A 26,483-nucleotide genomic window follows, 5' to 3' on the forward strand; every position below is an offset into this window, starting at 1 on the left:
CAAACAAAGACATCCTCTGACTGGAGACCCCCAGACAAGTCAGGGGCAACACAGGTGTTTTCATTGACAAGGGAGATATAAATAGGTGGATTTTTGTATCTAACAATGTGATTCCTCATTATTATCTATTCCTTAACAACTGTTGCAGTAATTCAAGATTCCCAAGATCAATTCTTTATTCTTTTGCTGAAGCTTGTTAATTCTGAATGATTGTCCTGTTCTCAGTACTTTTGTTTCAAGTAACAGATCAGTCATGGACTTGAAAGATTCTCCAGCTCTCCCTTTATCATATCCATCTTTTGAATCATTCCTCGCCCTTCAACTGTCTCTCTCTGAACTTTCATCTTGCTCCCTCTGTCCATTTCCAGGGTGTTTAATTCTATTCTAATTGTTTTAAAGTCAGTTACTATGGAATATTAATCAATGCCTTGATAATTTAAAACATGTTTCACTCGACTGACCACATTAACCATTCCGTGTTGTACTGTTGTTAAGTTGGTGAACATGTCTGAGACCCATTCTTCAGTGCATTTCACCATGCATCTGCATGTTAGTTACTTTATCCATAACACATCACATTTCCACCAGTGTCCCAATATCATGTCACACATTCCTGACTCGCCAGTGATCTTAACAAAAGATCAAAAAGGGGAGGGGGTGAGGGAAGTGTTTCGAGACCTTGCTCATCTCCCACTGCATGGTCCCAATGCGTTGGGCAGTGGCCAGAATGTCAAATTCAGTTCTCTTAAAAAAAACATAGGCAAGATACAAATCTCCAAGAGAAAGCTATCAATTTACAATTCATAACAACACTCTCCTAACTCTTATTCGAAAGTTCTGAACTTCCTGGAAATTATGCACATTAATTTAACAGTTTGAGTTCTTATTCTGTCAATTTTTGTCCCCAAAATTCCTTGCTTAGATCTTGCAGCAACCAGATTTTATTCCCAATTCTAATGAATTACAATTCTATTTCATTTTTGCGCCCTGGAGAAACTTTAATGTCCATTACCCAGAACGTTTTTAACTGAAGAATCAAACAGACCCTTAATCATTATCTCACTGTAGCGGCAGTTCCCACTGACACAACATCTTACTTCACAATAATATACTGGCAGACAGACATGTAGTTGCCCCAGGCATTACCATTTTGTTTTGAAGTAAAATTTTGTTTATCTCCTTAAACTTCAAGTGAACTTCACTTCTGAGTGCTTGGAATAACAACTCATCAATTTGTGTTATCAATTCCAATTTTAGAAATAGTTATCCCCAGGCTTGGTGCTTTTAAATGGTGCTTTTCCATCAGATAAAAGTGTTTGCAGGTGTTTAGAGGTGACCTTCACATCTCTTGTTTTCAAGCACTTTGTCTTGAAAGATTTTCAAAACTTCTGGATTGCTTATTGTTCTTGTTTCTGTTTTTAAAAAAAAGCACAAAGAATCCATTTGTCTCTGGTCAGGAGCCCAATGGGTTAACATGTCTAATTGTATCTGTGAATTCATCAGCTTAAAATTTCATAATGTCTAATGTACTGTATATAAAGCTTCAATGAACTAAAAGTTTTGTAGTGAGCTAAGCTGCGAGCTGAAAGGGTTAACTGTCACTGCTAGTTTGAAAAGGGGGCGGGGCAAAAGTTCTCACATTAGATCACCACCTTTTCTTTGAAAAAAGAGCAAATATGTTCCATTAAGTCACGTACACACACCCAAATGGGTTAAAGCATTTTCAATTAAACTCCCAATTGTTTCCAAAACTCCTTAGCTTTCTTAAAAACCCAAGACTAATTCCAAACCAGGTGACTGAACAATCACCTCAAACATCCCAAATTCCAATTTACACAATCAAACCTTAAAACTGCCCCACTCTTACATGTGTGAATTAGTCTCCAGAAAAAAATTCCCACATGTTTTATCATTGTCACTGGAATGCCACTGTGACAACCAATGAAATTCCAATTTCATCACTTAGAAAGGTTTACTTTATTAATTCCACATCCCTTTAGACTGTGCTTACAATTCTCATATTTAACTCAAAGTGTCAATTCTACTATTGCAGGATTGTGTGTCCCAGAGATAAAAACTAAATATTACAAATGCAGACACACATTAAACAGACAACTTCAAACAACTTCCACTTAAGACCACCAAAACAGGTTAAACAGGTTTAAGTTCTCTGCACAGAACAGTGAAGATGACACACACACACAAACTGGAAAAAAGGTCTTTTATTCACAAATTCGGAAGCTTCCTCTCACACACACTGCAGCCACTCTGGGTCTTTTCAACTTTAATAACTTAGAACTAATGATTAATTAAACACAGAACAGAATAAACACGTGCTTTTTCTTTAAAAGGGAAAAGAGGAAATTAAATTAAACTTGTCTTCTTTTTTCTGGTACCTTTATGAATGCCTGTAAATAGAAAACTAAAGAAAGAGTTAATTCCACAAACAACAAAAGGAAACCCAAAAGAAAATCACCCAGCAAAGTTTTTGCAGCCTGTTATTCAGTGCTTCCAGTCACAGATTCTTAAAGAGACAGAACACTACAAACTCATATTCCATTCTCCTTCATTTCATCAGAACTGAACTCATCCTTCTCTTTAAATCAACTTTGATCCAAGTGTATACAGAACACAGATTAAACAACCAACAATCTTCAAACAACATACAAGACGAGACCAAAGAGGGTTAGTTAGTCTACAATTCCAGTGACACAGAACACTGAGCACACACACAAGGGAATCACACAGAGAGGAGTTACTCTCTCTTTAAATTTCCCTCGACACAGGATCTGAGCTGGATATGAACTCCAGTGAAGGTTTCAAGTTGAAATTCTTTTCATAACTATCTGGTTGCTCACACACCATCCTAACCTTTACGGTGGGCTATCGTAATTTCTTTTCCTTCTGTCCATTCTCCCTCATGTGCAATCTACTTTCAGGTTCTGAAATTCTCAATTCACAATGAGTCCCCATTTTAATAATGTCTAACTCATGGATGCAGGTTTGTAAATCATTGGGACTCAGGGACCGGGGTCAGGAATTAGTTCCAGTCTGCTGTCCCGCTTGATTTAAAACACGAGTCTCCATCACCACATTAACAGGAAGATCGGCGGGGGTGGGAGGGGGGGTGTGTGGAGTGGGGAGGTCCTGGACCCGCTAGTCTTCACCCGAGTGGTACTTGGAGGCTTTCTCCCTGAATGAACCCCACTCTACCTCTGAGGAATCAGTATATTCTGGATCATATAGGGTGACAGCAGACACAAATGCTCGCTGTTTCCCCAACTTACTCTATAACGCAGAGTGAAGAGCATCCTCGATTCTTGTTTGCTGAGCTGCTGTAGTGCAGTCTTCTCTCTCGAGGTGTTCTGTTGACTGCAGACTTCTCCCCGATGTCTCTCAGAACCTTCCATTTGTGCTGCCACCGAAGGTTCCTTAATTCCATGTAAGGTTACATTCCACCTTATCGCTTTCGATTGATCAGTTATGACTGCACCTCCCATACATTATCTCTGAAGATAGCTTGATGGCCTATGTCATTTTCCCACAATGGGGAATGTTTGCTATCCCCATCAACATTCCAGTCATGAATAGTCTCCGAACACCTTTACTTACATTTCCATCGTGAGGCCTACAAGTCTATCAATTATTGTGACCCTGAGCCTGTCTTAATTGAAATTAAACAATCCTGTCTCATAGCAAAGCCATTTCTTCTATTGTTACAGTAGACACCGTCTTCGACCATCTCTCCAATGCACCATACAAATATACATTTCCTCGAACATGATTCCAAACACAAGATCCATAACTATATTCACAATATATATTAATGATATAGATGAGGGAATTAAATGTAATATATCCAAGTTTGCAGATGACACAAAGCTGGGGGAGTGTGAACTGTGAGGAGGATGCAGAGAAGCTCCAGTGTGATTTGAACAGATTGACTGAGTGGGCAAATACATGGCAGATGCAGTATAATGTAGATAAATGTGAGGTTATCCACATTGTTGGCAACAACAGAAAGGCAGATTATTATCTGAACGGCGATAGATTGGGAAATGGGAGGGTGCAGTGAGACCTGGGTGTCCTTGTGCACCAGTCGCTGAAAATAAGCATGCAGGTGCAGCAGGCATTTCAGAAGGCAAACGGTATGTTGGCCTTCATAGCGAGAGGATTTGAGTACAGGAGCAAGGATGTCTTGCTGCAATTATACATCTGGAGTACTGTGTGAACAATGTCACCTCCACTTTCCAGGCAAATACTGTCCCTTTAACTCCTGCCGACAGTTTACCCAACACCCCAGGCACAGTTGCTACATTGAAATGTCAATTGATAATTTAATAAACTGGATTGAGAGATTTATGTTTGGAAGGATATTAAGGAATATGGAACCAAGCAGAGGTGTAGATGGAGTTACTGTACAAACCAGCCCGAACCGAATTGAGTGGAACAGGCTGAATGGGCAACATAAACTCTATTGGTATGAGAAATAAAATTCCATTTCCCCTGTGCACAGTGTACGCAGGTTTCTTTTATTTTATTCTCAAAATATACTTTATTCATAAAAATCTGTAAAAAAAAACATGACAAACAGTTCCAAACAGCACCAAGTCAAAAATTACAGACAGTGCAAAGGAGGTCAGTTTCCTTCAATGCAATCATGAATTGGCTCACAACCCTTCCATTTCATTTCTCGTGCCATATACATTTTACAGCAAACGAAAATTTTCCCGATACAGTTCAAGGGGTTTTCCATGGATCCAGCCCCTCCATTCTGCTTGGTGGGGGGACCTTACACTGAGGTCTTTCCCCATTGAGCCTTTGCTGCGGCTGCCCAAGCTTTAGTACGTCCCTCAGCATGTAGTCCTGGACCTTGGAATGTGCCAGTCTGCACCATTCGGTCGTGGACAACTCTTTGCGCTGGTAGTCCAGCAAGTTTCGGGCAGACCAAAGGGCCTCTTTCACCAAATTGATAGTCCTCCAGCAGCAGTTGATGTTTATCTCGGTGTGCGTCTCTGGGAACAGCCGTAGAGCACAGACTCCTGTTAGAGCTGCTTGGGATGAACCTCGACAAAACCTCTTTCCACACCTACTTTGCAAAGACACATTCCAGAAGGAGGTGGGCAACCGTCTCTTCCCCACCACAGCCACTGCGAGGTCATTGTGCGGAGGGGGTGAGACTTCGGGCGTGCAGGAAGGATCTGACTGGGAGGGCTCTTCTCACCACCAGCCAAGCTACGTCTTGGTGCTTGTTTGAAAGTTCTGGTGATGAGGCATTCCGCCAAATGACTTTGGCAGTCTGCTCAAGGAACTATCCGACAGAATCTACCATCTCCTTTTCCCGTAGGGCCTTGAGAACATTCCGTGCAGACCACTGCCTGATGGACCGGTGGTCAAAAGTGTTTCTGTGCAGAAACTGTTCCACGACAGATAGGTGGTACGGCACAGTCCAACTGGATGGAGCGTTCTGCGGCAATGTGACCAGGTCCATCCTTCGCAACACCGGGCACAGAGAGAACCTCAGCACATAGTGACACTTGGAGTTTGCGTACTGGAGTTCAACACACAGCTTGATGCAGCCGCACACAAAGGTAGTTATCAGGATGAGGGAAACGTTGGGTACATTTTTCCCGCCCTTATCCAGAGGTTTGAACATTGTGTCCCTCCGGACCCGGTCCATTTTGGATCCCCAGATGAAGCGGAAAATGGCTCCGGTGACTGCCACAGTGCAGGAGTGGGGTATGGGTCAGACCTGCGCCACGTACAGCAACAACGTGAGCGCCTCGCACCTGATGACCACGTTCTTACCCACAATGGAGAGAGATCGCTGCTCCCACATGCTCAGCTTGTGTTGTACCCCGGCTATGCGCTCCTCCCAGGTTTTGGTGCACGTCCTGGCCTTTGCGAACCAGTTCATCAGCAACTTCAGGTAGTCTGACCTGACGGTGATGGGGACAAAGGATCGGTCAGCCCAGTTCCCAAAGAACATGGCCTCGCTCTTGCCGTGGTTAACTTTGGCTCCCGAGGCCAGTTTGAACTGATCGCAGATGCTCATCAGTCTGTGCACAGACAGCGGATCCGAGCAGAAGATGGCGATGTCATCTATGTACAGGGAGGTTTTAACCTGAATGCCTCCACTGCCTGGGATTGTCACCCCTCTTCTGCTCGCATCCTTCCTAATAGACTCAGCAAAGGGTTCAATACAGCAAACAAACAAGACCGGGGAGAGAGAACAGCCCTGTCTGACTCACAGTGTACTCAGGTTTCCACACAGTTACAACCCAGGGACATTGATAGATTCAGTGAGAGGATCAAACTACAGCAGCTGGTGTAAAATGTGGGGAAGTTTGAGGTCAATAATTTTTAACCTCAAAGATAAATCAGGGTATTTTCCAAATGGTTAGAATCTGGGAACTGTGGAGGAACAGAGAGATTTAAAGGGATAGGTATGGAAATGATTAGCAACCATTGGACCACCTGAGAATTATTGAAAATGCTGATGGAATTGAAGTCTTTACCTCAATGGGGCTGGAACAGAAATGGTGGAAGTTATGTTACAGTTGTGTGAAGCTCTGGTTAAATCACATCTGGAGGACTGTGTTCTGATCTGGACACCTCACCTCTGGAAGGATAATTTGGTTTTAAAGAGGATGCAGTACAGATTCACCAGCATTGTACCAGGGTTTAGAGGGTTAAATTATGAGGCCTGGTTGTATAGATTAGGCTTGTATTGTCTTGAGTATAGAAGATTAAATAATGATCTCATTGATGTGTTTAAGATGATAAAAGGATTAATGTCAGGAAACTCTTCTTTACACAAGAAGTCGAGGAAATCAGAACCTCTCCGCCCCCAATAGGCTGTTGAGACTGGGGGTCAACTGTAAAGTTACAAAAAGTGATAGATGTTAGGAAGGGAATGAAGGAATATGGAACTAAGTGGATTAGATGGAGTTAATCTGCAAATCAACCATCAACCAATAGAAAGGCAGACCAAGCTTGAGGTGCTGAATGACCGACTCCTGTTCCTTAGTTTATCAAGGGATATGGATCAAAGGTGGTAAATCAATTTGAGGGCCAGAACAGTCATCATGTAATTACATTGGGAATGGACTTGAGGGGCTGAATGGCCTAACTCGGTTGCTGTAAATATATACAACTACTTACCATTATGAGGCAGACAATCCCATCACATCGAAACAGTTTGAGTTAGTGAGGCTGAAAACCCAAAATGAAAATGTCACCAGGCACTCAGACCTTATCTCCAATTCAGGGAATGACTATGAGGTACTGAGACATTCAAGACTAGTGTCAAACTTTAATGAGAAGGTTGAGTCATATTTAATGTCAGCTGCAAAAAAGAGCTACCAGGCTAAGTTGGCCAAAAGAATTTTGGACTCTCCTCTTAACAAGGTGAGTTCCTGGGTAGGGCATGTGAAGCTTTTTCTCTGTTATCAGAAGCTCCTTTGACCGTCAACAAACTAAAATTAGAATTCTAAATGCGTGTGAGTTAGTACGTGCAGCCTATTGACAGAAACTGAGACACACCAGGATGAGACCCGCTTAGACTTGCATTGAAATTCAAAGAATTAAACAGATGACATTCGATCGCTGGATACGATCTTTCAAGCTTAAACCCTCACATGAAAATTTGAGTGAAGTGACGTTGCTGCAAGAAATTAAAAATAGTATCGCAGTTAATACAAGAACCCACCTTGAAGAACAAAGAGTTAAAGGGCAAGAGAAGCCACAGAAATGACTGACAATGATGAGTTAATACACAGATCCCATAACTCTGAATAAATTTGGGTCTAGTAACTCTTACATGCCAGGGAGAGATAGCAGGGATGCAGATGGAACAGAAATGGGCTCGAGAGAAAAGGAAAGTAGGGAATGAAAACCAAGCCAGTCTCCAACTGTTTCAGAGAAGGAACTCAGCTGATAAACCAGTAAGGACACGCCGGATGTGTTTCCAATGTTATTATAAACCTCTTTCCGTTCAGCCCAGATAGTTCTATCTCTCACTGGGGTCCGGGTTCCATCGGCAGTTCCTTCACGGGAATGTTCTGACTATTGTTATTGGACCACTGGAAACATCACTGTCTGTTCCCACTGTGACCTACCGGTACAGGCCCTAACCACTGATTACATTCCTCTCCCCAGTCACTGTCTGAAACTGAACCAGACTGTTCACAACCTCATCGTCCTATTTAATCCAGAGCTGCATTTTTAACCCTGCATCCTCTGCATCACCAAGACTGCCAACTGTCACCTCTATAACAGTCACGGTCTCCACCCCTGCCTCAACTCACCTGCTGTTGGATCCTCATCCATACCAGTAAAGAGGGGCTTGCGCTGGAGTCGAAGAGCCAGACCCACCCTAGAAACAAAGCAAATGGCAGTTTTTTAAACTTTAAGGATATGATGGGGGGGAGTGGGGGCAGGGAGTAGAGGAGACAGGGGTGGAAAGGAAATGGAAAAGGAGAGAATAGGTGGCTGAGTGGTGGAAGGCAGAGAAAGGCTGCAAGGATGCTCCTCTTGAATAGGTGGTTGGAGCACCTTACTGGAAATAGTACAAAGTTCAATCTTCCAGTGGGGTGGGGCGGTGGAGGAATTCTTTGCCCGGTCGGCTGGAGCCGTCCGGTTCTTTCCACTTTCTGCTGTTCTGACAAAGACTTTCTTCACCCAGGTGGCTCCAGCTGTCCTGAGCCACGCAGTTGGGGTGGGGAGGGTGCTCCATTTGTGCCAGATGGAGGAAAGCACAAGAGCAAATACAGGGGCTCCCGAAAGAATCTTTGTGCCCCACCCCTGGATATTCCAGCATCTCCTCCCTCCCCCAACAGTCCAAGCAAATCAGTTCTCCAGTGCTGCAACACCCACCTCTCCAAAATAACTCACATGCAATGGATGGAATCAGTTCCACATTTGTATGTTGTAAATGTTTCAGCTCTCTCCAATCTCAGCTCCCACCAGTCTGCACAGGTGCAGCTGTTTCATCTGATTCCAGACAGGAAATGCTCCAACCAATCAGAGCTGTAGCTGCCCTGGGAGTGTTTGATGGGAAAGTGTGGAGGGAATCCAACATTCCATGTGCAGGTGGCAATGAAGCAGAACCCTGTTCTTTCATAAAAATCTATGTTTTGAAGAGTCACTGAGGGGGACGTGTAGAATGAGCATTACTTCATCGAACACTTGCTGCAACTGCCTTGGAGAAGTTGAGGGAACTGATCAGCACCCTCGCCTTGGTGAACGTCTGGTGGAATCTCGATCCCGACTCCAGTGCCTTCAGCTGCAGGTCTGGGGGAGGAGGCTCCTGAATTGACAACCTCTACATTTTGTAGGCATATGTTACGTGTGTCTCGATGGCCTCCATGCAGTTGGTGTCATGGTCAGAGCTGCTGGCTGATGACAGATCCTCCATCACTGATCTGGAGGGAATGGGCTTTTTGGTCCATACTTATTACAGCACATTGCTCTCTCCGGATTTGACCAGCGAGGATGCGTGCAGAGTTTTCTGAGAGGGCCTGTTGAAGTTCAGCCCGGAGGGTGCTGAATGACTGGAGGCTCTGCTAACATTGGCAGAGCTGACCAGCACCCTCCACAAGCTCTCAAAGCTAAAATCTACAGAGCTTGACAGGCTGACCATGGACTTCCTCAGGGGTTCTGGGAAATCCTGGGGGAAAGCCTGGTAACCAGGGTGATGTCCCTCTCATGGTACATGGCTGAAGAGGGGTGATCTCCACCTGCTTGAACCACCTGCAAGAACTGGCGTCTGGTCTCCCTCCTCAGCACGGATTATAAGATCTTTGCCCGGGCTAGGTCGACTCGCCTGGGCTCCCTGCTGGCCCATATGATCCAACCTGACCTCTCCGACACTGTCCCGGGCCGGTCCATCCAGGACACACCCACCTGGTCCTGGACATGATCCATCTTTCTAAGAGGACTGGTTTGTCAGTTGCCTTTCTCCCCTTCGATCAGGAGAAGGCGACTCGACAGTGTTGATCACAAATATTTTTTTCGGGATTCTGCGCACGTTCGGGCTCGGGCCGCAATTTGTGGCCAGGTCTGACTTTTCTACGCCGCCGCTGAGTCAACGGGTTCTTGATGGCATCCGTTCACTTTGGCAGATGAGGGATGCCCAGCAATTATACACCATCTGCGTGGAGCCATTCCTGTGCCTGCTTTGCAAGAGGTTGGTGGGTGCATGCGTAGCAGCAAACCTTTTCTGCCGCATCCACTGTGAGAAATGTTCAAGACGCATGGTGTGTCAGTGGCGGATGGGACAATGATTTGAAGAGCATTAAGGTGGATAAATCCCCAGGGCCTGACCAGGTGTATCCTAGGATGCTATAGGAAGCAAGGGAGGAGGTTGCTGGGGCCCTGGCAGAGATTTATGTCTCATCGTTAGCCACGGATGAGGTACCGGAAGACTGGAGGACAGCTAATGTTGTGCCTTTGTTTAAGAGGGCAGCAGGGATATGCCAGGCAACTATAGGCTAGTGAGCCTTACATCAGTGGTGGGAAAGTTATTGGAAAGGATTCTGAGAGACAGGATTTATATGCATTTGGAAAGGCAAGGTCTGATTAGGGATAGTCAGCATGGCTTTGTGCATGGGAAATTATGTCTCACGAATTTGATTGAGTTTTTTGAGGAGGTGACCAAGAGGATTGACGAGGGAAGGGCGGTGGACGTTGTCAACATGGACTTTAGCAAGGCCTTTGACAAGGTCCGTACCAAGCGGGTAGGCTGGTCTGGAAAGTTCGAACACATGGGACCAGGGTGAGCTAGCCAATTGGATTCAAAATTGGCTTGTTGATAGGAGGCAGAGGGTGGTAGTGGAGGGTTGTTTTTCAGATTGGAGGCCAGTGACAAGTGGTGTGCCACAGGGATCAGTGCTGGACCCTCTGTTGTTTGTCATATATATTAATGACTTGGATGTGAATGTTGGGAACATGATTAGTAAGTTTACAGATGACACCAAAATTGGTGGTATAGTGGACAGTGAAGAAGGTTGTCTGAGGCTACAACAGGATATAGATCAACTGGGAAAGTGGGCAAGAGATTGGCAAATGGAATTTAATGCAGACAAGTGCGAAGTGATGCATTTTGGGAAGTTAAACCTGGGCAGGACATATACAGTGAAAGGCAGGGCCCTGGGAAATGTTGTTGAGCAGAGAGACCTGAGGGTGCAAGTGAGTTCAGGGCGGCACAGTGGCGCAGTGGTTAGCACCGCAGCCTCACAGCTCCAGTGACCCGGGTTCAATTCTGGGTACTGCCTGTGTGGAGTTTGCAAGTTCTCCCTGTGTCTGCGTGGGTTTCCTCCGGGTGCTCCGGTTTCCTCCCACATGCCAAAGACTTGCAGGTTGATCGGTTAATTGGCCATTATAAATTGCCCCAAGTATAGGTAGGTGGTAGGGAAATATAGGGACAGGTGGGGATGTGGTAGGAATATGGGATTAGTGTAGGATTAGTATAAATGGGTGGTTGATGGTCAGCACAGACTCGGTGGGCCGAAGGGCCTGTTTCAGTGCTGTATCACTAAACTAAACATAGTTTCCTGAAAGTGGCAAGACAGGTAGACAAGGTGGTGAAGAAGGCGTATGGCATGCTTGCCTTCATTGGCCGAGGCAATGAGTACAAGAGTTGGGACGTCGTGTTACAGTTGTACATAACGTTGGTTTGGCCGCATGTGGTGTAATGTGTGTAGTTCTGGTCACCGCACTACAAGAAGGATGTGATTAAGGTATAGAGGATGCAGAAAAGATTCACAAGGATGTTGCCTGTATGGACGGCTTGAGATATAAAGAGAGATTGGAAAGGCTGGGTTTGTTATCCCTGGAGCCAAAGGCGGCTGAGAGGGGACATGATAGAGGTATATAAAATTATGAGAGTCATAGATAAGGTGGATAGCCAGAGTCTGTTTCCCATGGTAGGGGTGACTAAAACTAGAGGGCATAGAATTAAGGTGAGAGGGAGGAGGTTGAAAGAGAATCAAAGGGGTAAATGTTTCACACAAAGAATAGTGGGTATTTGGAATGAATTGCTAGAGGAGGTGGTGGAGGCAGGAACAGTAGCAACATTTAAGAGGCATCTGGACAGGGACTTGAATGAGTAAGGCATAGAGGGATATGGAATTAATGCAGGCAGGTGGAATTAGTATAGATTGGCATTATGGTCGGCAAGGACATGGTGGGCCGAAGGGCCTGTTTCTATGCTGTACGACTCTATGACTCTATGATTCTATCAGCTCATGTATGATAAAAATTCTGTTGACATTTCCCTGGTATTGTTTACAGTAATCGATGAACGACTGACTGGGTGTGTTTGATGTATGAGATTCTGAACTTCACTGAACCTGCAATTAACCACGACATTTATTCATTCCATTTCTCTGCTGCATACCTGAATTAATGTGAAATTCTTGCTCAGGTTTAAAGAAGGACAAGGTTAGATAAGGTTAATGTCAATGCTGCAGTGTTGAGCGCTCCTGCTCAGTGTAATTGTCGGGGGTGGTGGTGGGTGGAACATGGGGGGGGAACAGAGAAATAGAGACGGGGGGGGAGGGGGAACAGAGAGGGGGGAACAGAGTGGGGAAATCAGAGAGCGAGTGGGGGGAAATCAGAGAGCGCGAATGGGGGGAAATCAGAGCGCGAGGGGGGGGGAAACAGAGAGCGCGAGGGCGAAACGGAGAGAGAAGGACGAAACGGAGAGAGAGGGAGAGAAAGCTGACAGACAGACAAGTCCTCTGGGAATGATTGATCTGGTCCCAGACCAGGTCAATGTTGTCATGAAAGGACCGGCCCGGGACCATGTAGGACTGGTCGGGGTGGTGATATGAGTCAGCACGGAGCCCAGGCGAATAGATATAGCCTGGGCAAAGATCTTATCATCCGTGCTGAGGAGAGAGACCGGATGCCAGTTCTTAAGCAAGTGGAGATCACCCCACTTTGGGAGCAGGGCGATGAACACACTGCACCACATGAGGGTCATCTCCACGATTGCCCAGCATCCACTCCACCCCCCCACCCCCCAACCCCCAAGGACTGGCACGTAGTCGCCCCCCAGGATGTCCCAGAATGCCCTGAGAAACTCAACGGTCAGCCCCAGGGATTTGCCTCTTGAGAGCATCCCCTGTAAGTCAACAGGATCTGTGATCATGAGGAGCACGTAATCGATGGAAGCCGAGAGGACGACCCGCATGACTGACCCATGCGGAGCCAAACCCACCAACCTCTTGCAAAGCAGGCACAGGAATGGCTCCACGCAGATGGTGTGTAATTGCTGGGCATCCCTGACGTACTCATCAGCCAAAGTGAAGGGATGCCATCAAAGACCCGTTAACTCAGCAGCGGCAGTGTAGAAAATTCAGACCCGGCCACAAACTGCAGTCCGAGTCCGAACTTGCGCAGAATCCCGAAAAAATATTCTTGATCCACCCTGTCGAGTCCCTTCACCTGATCGAAGGGGAGAAAGGCGACTGACAAACCAGTCCTCTTGGAAAGATGGATCATGTCCAGGACCAGGTGGATGTTGTCCTGGATGGACCGACCCAGGACTGTGTAGGACAGGTCGGGTTGGATCATATGGGCCAGCAGGGAGCCCAGGCGAGTCGACCTAGCCCGGGCAAAGAGCTTATAATCCGTGCTGAGGAGGGAGACCGGACACCAGTTCTCAAGCAGGTGGAGATCACCCCTCTTCAGCCCAGCACCATGAGAGCGACATCACCCCAATCACCAGGCTTTCCCCCAGGATCTGTACAAAATGGTCCCCCCAAGATTTCCCAGATCCCCCTGAGGAAGCCCAGGGTCAGCCTGTCAAGTTCTGTAGATTTTCCCTTGGAGAGCTGGTGGAGGGTGCTGTTCAGCTCTGCCAATGTTAGCAGAGCATCCAGGCTGACCTTCAGCAGGCCCTCTCAGAAAGCTCTGCACGCATCCTCGCTGGTTAGATTCGGAGAGAATTATGTGCTGGAATAAGTATGGACCAAAACGCCCATTCCCTCCAGATCTGTGATGGAGGATCCGTTGTCAGCCAGCAGCTCTGACCATGGCACCAACTGCATGGAGGTCATCGAGACACATGAAACATATGCCTACAAAATGTAGAGGTGGTCAATTCAGGAGCCTCCTCCTCCAGACCTGCAGCTGAAGGCACTGGAGTCGGGATCGAGATTCCACCAGACGTTCACCAAGGCGAGGGTGCTGATCAGTTCCCTCAACCTCTCCAAGGCAGTTGCAGCAAGTGTTAGATGAAGTAATGCTCATTGTACATGTCCCCATCAGTGACTCTTCAAAACATAGATTTTTATTTAAGAACAGGGTTCTGCTGCATTGCCGTCTGCACATGGAGTGCAAGACTCCCTCTGCACTTTCCCATCAAACACTCACAGGGCAGCTGCAGCTCTGATTGGTTGGTGCATTTGGAGCATTTCCTGTCTGCAATCAGGTAAAACAGCTGCACCTGTGCAGACTGGTGGGAGCTGAGATTGGAGAGAGCTGAAACATTTACAACATACAAATGTGGAACTGATTCCATCCATTGCAGAGAAACAGGATCTGTGAGTTATTTTGGAGAGGTGGGTGTTGGAGCACTGGAGAACTGTTTTGCTTGGACTGTTGGGGGAGGGAGGAGATGCTGGAATATCCAGGGGTGGGGCACAAAGATTCTATAGGGAGCCTCTGTATTTGCTCTTGTGTTTTCCTCCATCTGGCACAAATGGAGCACCTTCCCCAACCCAACTGCATGGCTCAGGACAGCTGGAGCTACCTGGGTGAAGAAGGTCTTTGTCACAACAGCAGAAAGTGGAAAGAACTGGATGGCTCCAGCCGACCAGGGATCCAGGGTGAGCGAGCAAATTGGATATAAAATTGTCTTGGTGATGGGAGGCAGAGGGTGGTCGTGGAGGGTTGTTTTTCAGATTGGAGGCTGGTGACCAGTGGTGTGCTGCAGGGATCGGTGCTGGGCTCTCTGTTGTTTGTCATATATATGAATGACTTGGATGTGAATGCAGGGGACATGATTAGTCAGTTTACAGATGACACCAAAATTGGTGGTATAGTGGATAGTGAAGAAGGTTGTCTGAGGTTACAACAGGATATATATAAACTGGGAAAGGGATTGGCAAATGGAATTTAATGCAGACAAGTGCAAAGTGATGTATTTTGGGAAGTTGAACCTGGGCAGGACATCTTCAGTGAAAGGCAGGGCCCTGGGGAGTGTTGTTCAGCAGATAGACCTTGTGGTGAAAGTACATAGTTCCCTGAAAGTGGCAAGACAGGTAGACAGGGTGGTGAAGAAGGTGTATGACATGCTTGCCTTCATCGGCCGAGGCATTGAGTACAAGAGTTGGGATGTCATGTTAAGTTGTACAAAACATTGGTTAGGCCGCATTTGGAGTAATGTGTGCAGTTCTGGTTCCCGCACTGCAGAAAAGATGTGATTAAGGCAGAATGGGAGCAGAAAATATTCACAAGGATGTTGCCTGGTTTGGAGGGCTTGAGTTATGAAGAGAGATTGGAAAGGCTGGGTCTATTTTCCCTGGAGTGAAGGAGTCTGAGAGGGGACATGATAGAGATATATAAAATTATGAGAGGCATACATAGGTTAGATAACCAGAGTCTGTTTCCCATGGTAGGGGTGACTAAAACTGGAGGGCATAGATTTAAGAGGGAGGAGGTTTAAAGGGGATCAAAGGGGTAAATGTTTCACACAAAGAATAGTGGGTATTTGGAATGAGCTGCCAGAGGAGGTGGTGGAGGCAGGAACACTAGCAACATTTAAGAGGCATCTGGACAGGTACTTGAATGAGTAAGGCATGGAGGGATATGGAATTAATGCAGGCAGGTGGAATTAGTATAGATTGGCATTATGGTCGGCAAGGACATGGTGGGCCGAAGGGCCTGTTTCTATGCTGTACGACTCTACGAATCTATCAGCTCAAGTATTGTAAAAATTCTGTTGACATTTCCCTAGTATTGTTTACAGTAATCGATGAACGACTGACTGGGTGTGTTTGATGTATGAGATTCTGAACTTCACTGAACCTGCAATTAACCACGACATTCATTCATTCCATTTCTCTGCTGCATACCTGAATTAATGTGAAATTCTTGCTCAGGTTTAAAGAAGGACAAGGTTAGATAAGGTTAATGTCAATGCTGCAGTGTTGAGCGCTCCTGCTCAGTGTAATTGTCGGGGATGATGGTGGGTGGAACATGGGTGGGGAAAACAGAGAGGGAGAGTGGGCGAGGGGGGGGGGGGTAAATCGGGGAGAGCGGGCGAGGGGGGGGGTAAATCGGGGAGAGCGGGCGAGGGGGGGGTAAATCGGGGAGCGCGGGCGAGGGGGGGGTAAATCGGGGAGAGCGCGCGAGGGGGGGGAAGTCGGGGAGAGAGACAAGTCCTCTAGGAATGACGGATCAGGTCCCAGACCAGGTCGATGTTGTCCTGGATGGACCGGCCCGGGACCGTGTAGGACTGGTCAGCGTGGATCATATGAGTCAGCACGGAACCGAGGTGAGTAGACACAGCCCGGGCAAAGATCTTGTAATCTGTGCTGAGGAGGGAGACCGGATGCCAGTTCTTAAGCAAGCGGAAATCACCCTATTTTGACAGCAGGACGATGACCACACTGCGCCACGAGAGGGGCATCTCCCCGATTGCTGTGCTTTCCCCTCACACCGCCCAAGGACCGGAGCGTAGTCACACCCCAGGACGTCCCAGAATGCCCTGAGCAACTCAACGGTCAGCCCCGGGGATTTGCCCCTCGAGAGCAGGTGAAGGTCGCCGGTCAGTTCCGCCAATGCAGACGGAGCCTCCAATATTTTGGTGCCCTCCGGGCTGATCTTCAGCAGGTCCTCCCACAAAGGCGGTGCAGTGGTTAGCACCGCAGCCTCACTGCTCCAGGGACCCGGGTTCGATTCTGGGTACTGCCTGTATGGAGTTTGCAAGTTCTCCCTGTGATCACGTGGGTTTTCGCCGGGTGCTCCGGTTTACTCCCACAGCCAAAGATTTGGGTGGTTGTTGGTCGGCACAGACTCGGTGGGCCGAAGGGCCTGTTTCAGTGCTGAATCTCTAAATAAAACTCTGCATGCGTCCTCAAAGGACGGATCCAGAGAGAACAACGTGATGTAATAGGTATGGACCAAGAGGCCCATTCCCTTTGGATTCATATCGGAATATCCGTTGTCGGCCAGCAGCTCAACGAGCTGCTTCCAGACGCCCCGCCATTTTCCAACATGTCGATGAAGGGTGAGGCGCGGTCCTGATCTCCAAGGTCTGGTTCCGCGACCTCACGTACTTGCCTCTGGACCCGACGAGCTGTAAGTCCCTCAGCGTGTCCTTCCTCTCTTTGTACCCCTCCAACAGGGCCGGGACCATGACGGCCTGACTGAGACAGGACTCCAGATCAAGTACCACCCTCTCCAGGAGCCTGATCCCAGCTTCCCACCTCTTTTCGACCCGCTTTGCCTACTCCTGACTGAAGACACGGATTTGAGTCTTGCCCACACCCCACCACTGCCTCAAGGAGGGGAAGCCCCCCTGCTTCCTTCTCCAGTCGGCCCAGAATCGACAGACTGAGTGCGGAAATCACTTGTCCTCCAGGGGCCGGTTGTTAAGTGCCAGTATAAGGACCCTGCTTGTGTGCAGAGTGGAGTGAGCTCCGCCCACACCAGGCAGTGATCCGAGCACGGCACCAACCGCAGGGAGGCCAGCGAGACAAAGTGCAGAGGCGGCCGATTTGGGACCCTCCTCCTCCTGACCTCCAGGTGAAAGCGCTGGAGTCGGGATGCAGATTGCGCCAGACGTCCACCAAGTTGACGGAGCTGATCAGTTCCCACAACTTCTCCACTGAGGCTTGGCTGTGCTGGGGACCTGCCCAGATCCCTTGGGCCCAAGCTCAGCCACAGGACAGGTGGGCTCCCCTGTCTCGGGCCTGGCTCAGGTTGTTGTTTTGTGTCCAGGTGGCGCACCTTTGGGTGTTTTGACTTGCACCGTGCCTTCCTTCCACCTGGACGGGTCTCCCCATCCCTATCGGAGGCTGTGAAAACCACGGCCTCCAGAACCACCCGAGTGGCTGCTGTTGCAGGTGTCGGGGGAATTGGGGGAGGTGCAGCAGCTCCACTCTGTGCCGCCGAGGTAAAGTTAGCAGCCTGGAGGTTGAGGTCGCTCTTACGAACATGTCCCACCCCCTTAGAGGCGTGACACCGCGTCCCACTCGAGGTCCAGAGGAAACGGTAGGCCACTCCCTGGAACCCCACATCAAATTGACCTTCCGTGACTTCCTCCCGCGCCAGCTGCATAAAGAGTTGGCAGCGGAAGGAGTATACATGCCGGAGGCAGTTCTCCCGAAGCCTCGAGGGAGTCCACTGCCAGAAAGGTCCCACCCACAGTGACCCTTGCTCAGGGCCAGGAACACCGCCCAATCGCTATTCAGGAGTAACATGGTCTCCCATATATTTTCAAGACAGCAACAATGGCCGACGGACCGACAACCTCAGCCATTGCTTTTACACGTGCCTCTATTGACTTATTGGGGTGGACGTAGCTCTCGACCCCATGCTTTGATGTTAACAGCGTAAATGGTGACAGGGCAACAGGTGCAGCTGCAGCAGCAGCAGCATATGTGTGAGAAGGCCCCGTCACCAGTAAAGAGGGGCTTGCAATGGGGTCGAAGAAAAGAACAAAGAAAATTACAGCACAGGAACAGGCCCTTCGGCCCTCTAAGCCTGCGCCGATCCAGATCCTCTATCTAAACCTGTCGCCTATTTTCTAAGGGTCTGTATCTCTTTGCTTCCTGCCCATTCATGTATCTGTCTAGATACATCTTAAAAGACGCTATCGTGCCCGCGTCTACCACCTCTGCTGGCAACGCGTTCCAGGCACCCATCACCCTCTGCGTAAAGAACTTTCCATGCATATCCCCCCTAAACTTTTCCCCTCTCACTTTGAAAGGTGACCCCCAGTAATTGAATCCCCCACTCTGGGGGAAAAAAGCTTCTTGCTATCCACCCTGTCTATATCTCTCATGATTTTATACACCTCAATCACGTCCCCCCTCAACCTCCGTCTTTCTAATGAAAATAATCCGAATCTACTCAACGTCTCTTCATAGCTAGCGCCCTCCATACCAGGCAACATCCTGGTGAACCTCCTCTGCACCCTCTCCAAAGCATCTACATCCTTTTGGTAATGTGGCGACCAGAACTGCACGCAGTATTCCAAATGTGGCCGAACCAAAGTCTTATACAACTGTAACATGACCTGCCAACTCTTGTCCTCAATACCTCGTTTGATGAAGGAAAGCATGCCGTATGCCTTCTTGACCACTCTATTGACCTGCGTTGCCACCTTCAGGGAACAATGGACCTGAACACCCAAATCTCTCTGTCCATCAATTTTCCCCAGGACTTTTCCATTTATTGTATAGTTCACTCTTGAATTGGATCATCCAAAATGCATCACCTCGCATTTGCCCGGATTGAACTCCATCTGCCCAACTCTCCAATCTATCTACGTTCTGCTGTATTCCCTGACAGTCCCCTTCACTATCTGCTACTCCACCAATCTTAGTGTCGTCTGCAAACTTGCTAATCAGACCACCTATACTTTCCTCCAAATCATTTATGTATATCACAAACAACAGTCGTCCCAGCACGGATCCCTGTGGAACACCACTGGTCACATGTCTCCATTTTGAGAAACTCCCTTCCACTGCTACTCTCTGTCTCCTGTTGCCCAGCCAGTTCTTTATCCATCCAGCTAGTACACCCTGGACCCCATGCGACTTCACTTTCTCCATCAACCTACCATGGGGAACCTTATCAAACGCCTTACTGAAGTCCATGTACGTGACATCTACAGCCCTTCCCTCATCAATCAACTTTGTCACTTCCTCAAAGAATTCTATTAAGTTGGTAAGACATGACCTTCCCTGCACAAAACCATGTTGCCTATCACTGATAAGCCCATTTTCTTCCAAATGGGAATAGATCCTATCCCTCAGTATCTTCTCCAGCAGCTTCCCTACCACTGATGTCAGGCTCACCGGTCTATAATTACCTGGATTATCCCTGCTATCCTTCTTAAACAAGGGGACAACATTAGCAATTCTCCAGTCCTCCGGGACCTCACCCGTGTTTAAGGATGCTGCAAAGATATCTGTTAAGGCCCCAGCTATTTCCTCTCTCGCTTCCCTTAGTAACCTGGGATAGATCCCATCCGGACCTGGGGACTTGTCCACCTTAATGCCTTTTAGAATACCCAACACTTCCTCACTCCTTATGCCGACTTGACCAAGAGTAATCAAACATCTGTCCCGAACCTCAACATCCGTCATGTCCCTCTCCTCGGTGAATACCGATGCAAAGAACTAGTTTAGAATCTCACCCATTTTCTCTGACTCCACGCATAATTTTCCTCCTTTGTCCTTGAGTGGGCCAATCCTTTCTCTCGTTACCCTCTTGCTCCTTATATATGAATAAAAGGCTTTGGGATTTTCCTTAACCCTGTTTGCTAAAGATATTTCATGACCCCTTTTAACTCTCTTAATACCTCGTTTCAGATTGGAAGAATATCGGGAATGTAGGACCAAAGCTGTGTCTTTCTTCAGCCGCCTGGACCTTATGTATGCTTCCTTTTTCCTCTTAGCTAGTCTCACAATTTCACCTGTCATCCATGGTTCCCTAATCTTGCCATTTCTATCCCTCATTTTCACAGGAACATGTCTCTCCTGCACGCTAATCAACCTCTCTTTAAAAGCCTCCCAAATTTCAAATGTGGATTTACCTTCAAACAGCTGCTCCCAATCTACATTCCCCAGCTCCTGCCAAATTTTGGTATAGTTGGCCTTCCCCCAATTTAGCACTCTTCCTTTAGGACCACTCTCGTCTTTGTCCATGAGTATTCTAAAACTTACGGAATTGTGATCACTATTCCCAAAGTAGTCCATTACTGAAACTTCAACAACCTGGCCGGGCTCATTTCCCAACACCAGGTCCAGTATGGCCCCTTCCCGAGTTGGACTATTTACATACTGCTCGAGAAAACCCTCCTGGATGCTCCTTACAAATTCTGCTCCATCTAGACCTCTAACACTAAGTGAATCCCAGTCAATGTTGGGAAAATTAAAATCTCCTATCACCACCACCCTGTTGCTCCTACATCTTTCCATAATCTGTTTACATATTTGTACCTCTATCTCACGCTCGCTGTTGGGAGGCCTGTAGTACAGCCCCAACATTGTTACCGCACCCTTCCTATTTCTGAGTTCTGCCCATATTGCCTCACTGCTCGAGTCCTCCATAGTGCCCTCCTTCAGCACAGCTGTGATATCCTCTTTGACCAGTAATGCAACTCCTCCACCCCTTTTACCTCCCTCTCTATCCCGCCTGAAGCATCGATATCCTGGGATATTTAGTTGCCAATCATGCCCTTCCCTCAACCAAGTCTCAGTAATAGCAATAACATCATACTCCCAGGTACTAATCCAAGCCCTAAGTTCATCTGCCTTACCTACTACACTTCTTGCATTAAAACAAATGCACCTCAGACCACCAGTCCCTTTGCATTCATCATCTGCTCCCTGCCTACTCTTCCTCTTAGTCACGCTGACTTCATTCTCTAGTTCCTTACAGGCTTTAGTTACTACCTCCTTACTGTCCACTGACCTCCTCATTTGGTTCCCATCCCCCTGCCACATTAGTTTAAATCCTCCCCAACAGCGTTAGCAAAAGCACCCCCAAGAACATTGGTTCCAGTCCGACCCAAGTGTAGACCGTCCAATTTGTAATAGTCCCACCTCCCCCAGAACCGGTCCCAATGTCCCAAAAATCTGAACCCCTCCCTCCTGCACCATCTCTCAAGCCACGCATTCATCCTGACTATTTTTTCATTTTTACTCTGACTAGCACGTGGCACTGGTCGCAATCCTGAGATTACTACCTCTGAGGTCCTACTTTTTAACTTGGCTCCTAACTCCCTAAATTCTGCTTGTAGGACCTCATCCCGTTTTTTTACCTATATCATTGGTGCCTATGTGCACAACGACAACTGGCTGTTCACCCTCCCCCTTCAGAATGTTCTGCAGCCGATCTGAGACATCCCTGACCCGTGCACCTGGGAGGCAACAGACCATTCGGGAGTCTCATTTTCGACCACAGAACCGCCTATCTACTCCCCTTACAATCGAATCCCCTATGACTATAGCCCTTCCACTCTTTTTCCCGCCCTTCTGCACAGCAGAGCCAGACCCACCCGAGAAACAAAGCAAATAGCAGATTTTTTAAAACGTTAAAGGATATGATGGGGGGTGGGTGTAGAGGAGATAGGGGTGGAAAGGAAATGGAAAAGGAGAGGATAGGTGGCTGAGTCGTGGAAGGGAGAGAAAGACTGCAAGGATGTTCCTCTTGAACAGGTGGTTGGAGCACCCGACTGGAAATAGTACAAAAAGCTCAATCTTCCAGTGGGGGGCGGTGGGGAATTCTTTGCCCGGGTCACAGGGTCATAGAGTCGGACAGCATAGAAACAGGGCTTTTGACCCACTGTGTCCATGCTGACCATAATGCCTTTCTATACTAATCCCACCAGCCTGCATTCATTCCATATCCTTCTGTGCCTTGCTCATTCAAGTACCTGTCCAGATGCCTCTTAAATGTTGCTGCTGTTCCTGCTTCCACCACCTCCTCTGGCAGCTCATTCCAGATTCCCACTATTCTTTATGTGAAAAATTTACCCCTTTGATCCCCTTTAAACTTCCTCCCTCTCACCTTAAATCTTTGCCCTCTAGTTTTAGTCACCCCTACCATGGGCAACCGACTCTGGCTATCTAACCTATGTATGCCTCTCATAATTTTATATACCTCTATCATGTCCCCTCTCAGACTACTTCGCTCCAGGGAAAAAAGACCCAGCCTTTCCAATCTCTCTTTACAACTCAAGCCCTCCATACCAGGCAACATCCTTGTGAATCTTTTCTGCACCCTCTCTAGCTTAATCACTTCTTCCCTCCAGTGCGGCAACCAGAACTGCACACAGTACTCCAAATGTGGCCTAACCAACGTTATGTACAACTTAACATGACATCCCAACTCTTGTACTCAATGCCTCGGCCGATGAAGGCAAGCATGCCATACGCCTTCTTCACCATCCTGTCTACCTGTGTTGCCACTTTCAGGGAACTATGTACTTGTGCCCCAAGGACTCTCTGCTCAACAACACTTCCCAGGGCCCTGCCATTCACTGCACATATCTTGCCCAGGTTTAACTTCCCAAAATGCATCACTTCGCACTTGTCTGCATTAAATTCCATTTGCCAATCCCTTGCCCACTTTCCCAGTTTATCCATATCCTGTTGTAACCTCAGACAACCTTCTTGACTGTCCACTGTCCCACCAATTTTGGTGTCATCTGTAAACTTACTAATCATGTCCCCTACATTCACATCCAAGTCATTAATTGATATGACAAACAACAGAGGGCACAGCATCGATCCCTGCAGCACACCACTGGTCACCACCCTCCAATCTGAAAAACAACCCGCCACTACCACCCTCTGCCTCCGATCACCAAGCCAATTTTGTATCGAATTTGCTAGCTCACCCTGGAAATCTGGTCGGCTGGAGCTGTCCGGTTCTTTCCACTTTCTGCTGTTGTGACAAAGACTTTCTTCACCCAGGTGGCTCCAGCTGTCCTGAGCCATGCGGTTGGGGTGGGGAGGGTGCTCCATTTGTTCCAGATGGAGGAAAGCACGAGAGCAAATACGGGGGCTCTCTAGAGAATCTTGTGTCCCACCCCTGGATATTCCGCATCTCCTCCCTCCCCCAACAGTCCAAGCAAAACAGTTCTTCAGTGCTCCAACACCCACCTCTCCAAAATAACTCGCAGATCCTGTTTCTCTGCAATGGATGGAATCAGTTCCACACTTGCATGTTGTAAATGTTTCAACTCCCACCAGTCTGCACAGGTGCAGCTGTTTCACCTGATTGTAGACAGGAAATGTTCCAAATTCACCAACCAATCAGAGCTGTAGCTGCCCTGTGAGTGTTTGATGGAAAAGTGTACAGGGAATCTAACACTCCATGTGCAGGCGGCAATGCAGCAGAATCCTGTTCTTTCATAAAAATCTATGTTTTGAAGAGTCGTTGATGGGGACGTGTAGAATGAGCATTACTTCATCTAACACTTGCTGTAACTGCCTTGGAGAAGTTGAGGGAACTGATCAGCACCCTCGCCTTGGTGAACGTCTGGTGGAATCTCGATCCCGACTCCAGTACCTTCAGCTGCAGGTCTGGAGGAGGAGGTTCCTGAATTGACAACCTCTACATTTTGTAGGCATATGTTTCGTGTGTCTCGATGGCCTCCATGCAGTTGGTGTCATGGTCAAGCTGCTGGCTGATGATGGAACCTCCGTCACAGATCCGGAGGGAATGGGCTTTTTGGTCCATACTTATTACAGCACATTGTTCTCTCTGGATCTGCCCAGAGGATGCCTGCAGAGTTTTCTGAGAGGGCCTGCCAAAGGTCAGCCCGGAGGGTGCTGTTCGACTGGAGGCTCTGCTAACGCTGGCAGAGCTGACCAGCGCCCTCCAGCAGCTCTCATCAGGAAAATCTGCAGAGCTTGACAGGCTGACCATAGACTTCCTCAGGGGGTTCTGGGAAATCCTGGGGGGACCATTATGTACAGATCCTGGGGGAAACCCTGGTGACCGGGGTGATGCCCCTCTCATGCTGCAGGGCTGAAGAGGGGTGATCTCCACCTGCTTGAGAACTGGTGTCCGGTCTCCCTCCTCAGCACAGACTATAAGATCTTTGCCCCCGGACCGGTCCATCCAGGACAAAATCCACCTGGTCCTGGACATGATGCATCTTTCTCAGTGGACTGGTTTGTCAGTCACCTTTCTCCCCTTTGATCAGGAGAAGGGACTCGGCAAGGTGGATCACAAATATTTCTTCGGGATTCTGCGCACGTTCAGACTCGGGCTGCAATTTGTTGTGGGTCTGATTTTTCTATGCTGCCGCTGAGTCAGCGGGTCCTTGTTGGCATCCCTTCACTTTGGCAGATGAGTACGTCAGGGATGCCCACCAATTATACACCATCTGCGTGGAGCCATTCCTGTGCCTGCTTTGTAAGAGGTTGGTGGGTTTGGCTCTGCATGGGTCAGGCATGTGGGTCGTCCTCTCGGCTTACATCGATTACGTGCTCCTCATGGTCACAGATCCCATTGACTTGCAGAGGATGCCCGAGTACTATCAAACCATTTCTGCCGCATCCTCTCTGAGGAGCAATTGGGAGAAATATTCCAGACTCCTGGTGCGTCAGTGGTGGGTGGATTCCCTGCCGGAGGAGTTAACCACGCACTTCCTCTATCTGGGAGTCCACCTGAGCCCCGTTGAGGAAGCCTGACCAGAAACTGGCTGGAGTTGGAGGTGAAACTCCCAGCTCTGCTAGGGCACTGGACAGGACTGCCCAGAGTGCTTTCCTTCAGGTGCTGGGTACTGGTATTAAATCAGCTGGTGTCCTCAATCCTGTGGTACCGGTTGGTCACTTTGGTACTGCCCCCTGCATTTTTCACCAACATGCAGAAGAAGCTCGTCTATTTCTGCTGGGGCAAGAGGAAACACTGGGTCTCTACCACAGTCCTGCGTCTCCTGATTGAGGAGGGTGCTCAGCTGCTGGTCTGGAACCAGACTGTGACTCCGCGCCTTTGGACCCTACAGAGACACCTGTACGTCGATCGTCCTCCCAGATGATGTGCACTGGCGATGTATTTTTTCCGCCAGCCTTCAAGATGACAGACAGCTCCCGGTAGCAAACATTAGCCATGCCTCTCGAAGGGAGTTGCCTGACTTTTACTGGGATCTATTCAGAGTCTGGAACATGGTCACCTCCAGTCAGGGTGCTTCCCTGCCGGCGGAGGAGGGGGCTCTGGTTGTCTGTGTGGCCGGCTCTGGGGATGGATCGACGGGTGGAGGAGTAGCCGAAGCCCCCGAGACGCCCCTCACTGCGGGTGTTGAGGGGGCTTGGGAGTGTGGAGCGGTCTGTTAATCCTTCCAGAGCAGGTACAGCCCGGGTTAGGTACAGAGTAAAGCTCCTTCTTCACTGTCCCATCAACCATTCCAGGGGCAGGGATTGTGTTCGTGTTTGTGCGAGTCAAAGAGGACGGAGTCAGTTGGCCGACATTTATCTGGAGAAACTTCTGTCTCATCCAGATCTAAATGTTGGACAGACAGTTGGAGAGAGTGACGACACCCTGAGGTTAATGGAGGAGGTGGGGAATGTCATTTATCTTCTTGTGGAAGCTGGCCCCATGCATCCTGCTGATCTGACAGATGGTTAGTGTATATATAATGATCAGGAGAGCAGGGACAATGTCCAGCTTTACATCAGACAATGACAGGAGGAGGAATCATTGGATGTGACACAAGGCCCGATATTCCTCTTCTATGAATCTGGAAAATGCTTAGTTCCCAGTTACAATGCAGAAGAAAAATA

The 26,483-nt window shown here is 48.1% G+C and overlaps 1 long non-coding RNA gene across 1 annotated transcript in view; it reads right to left on the reverse strand.

The window, feature by feature from the left end:
* Positions 1–8,111: 8,111 nt before the first annotated feature.
* Positions 8,112–26,483, reverse strand: part of LOC137346321 (uncharacterized) — a 42,217-nt gene continuing 23,845 nt past the window's right edge. Inside the window, exon 3 of the long non-coding RNA XR_010968698.1 lies at positions 8,112–8,377. This is a non-coding gene — a long non-coding RNA (uncharacterized lncRNA). The remainder of the gene's footprint in view (positions 8,378–26,483) is intronic.

The sequence above is a fragment of the Heterodontus francisci genome, chromosome 29 (assembly GCF_036365525.1).
Source record: "Heterodontus francisci isolate sHetFra1 chromosome 29, sHetFra1.hap1, whole genome shotgun sequence".
Classification (NCBI taxonomy): domain Eukaryota; kingdom Metazoa; phylum Chordata; class Chondrichthyes; order Heterodontiformes; family Heterodontidae; genus Heterodontus; species Heterodontus francisci.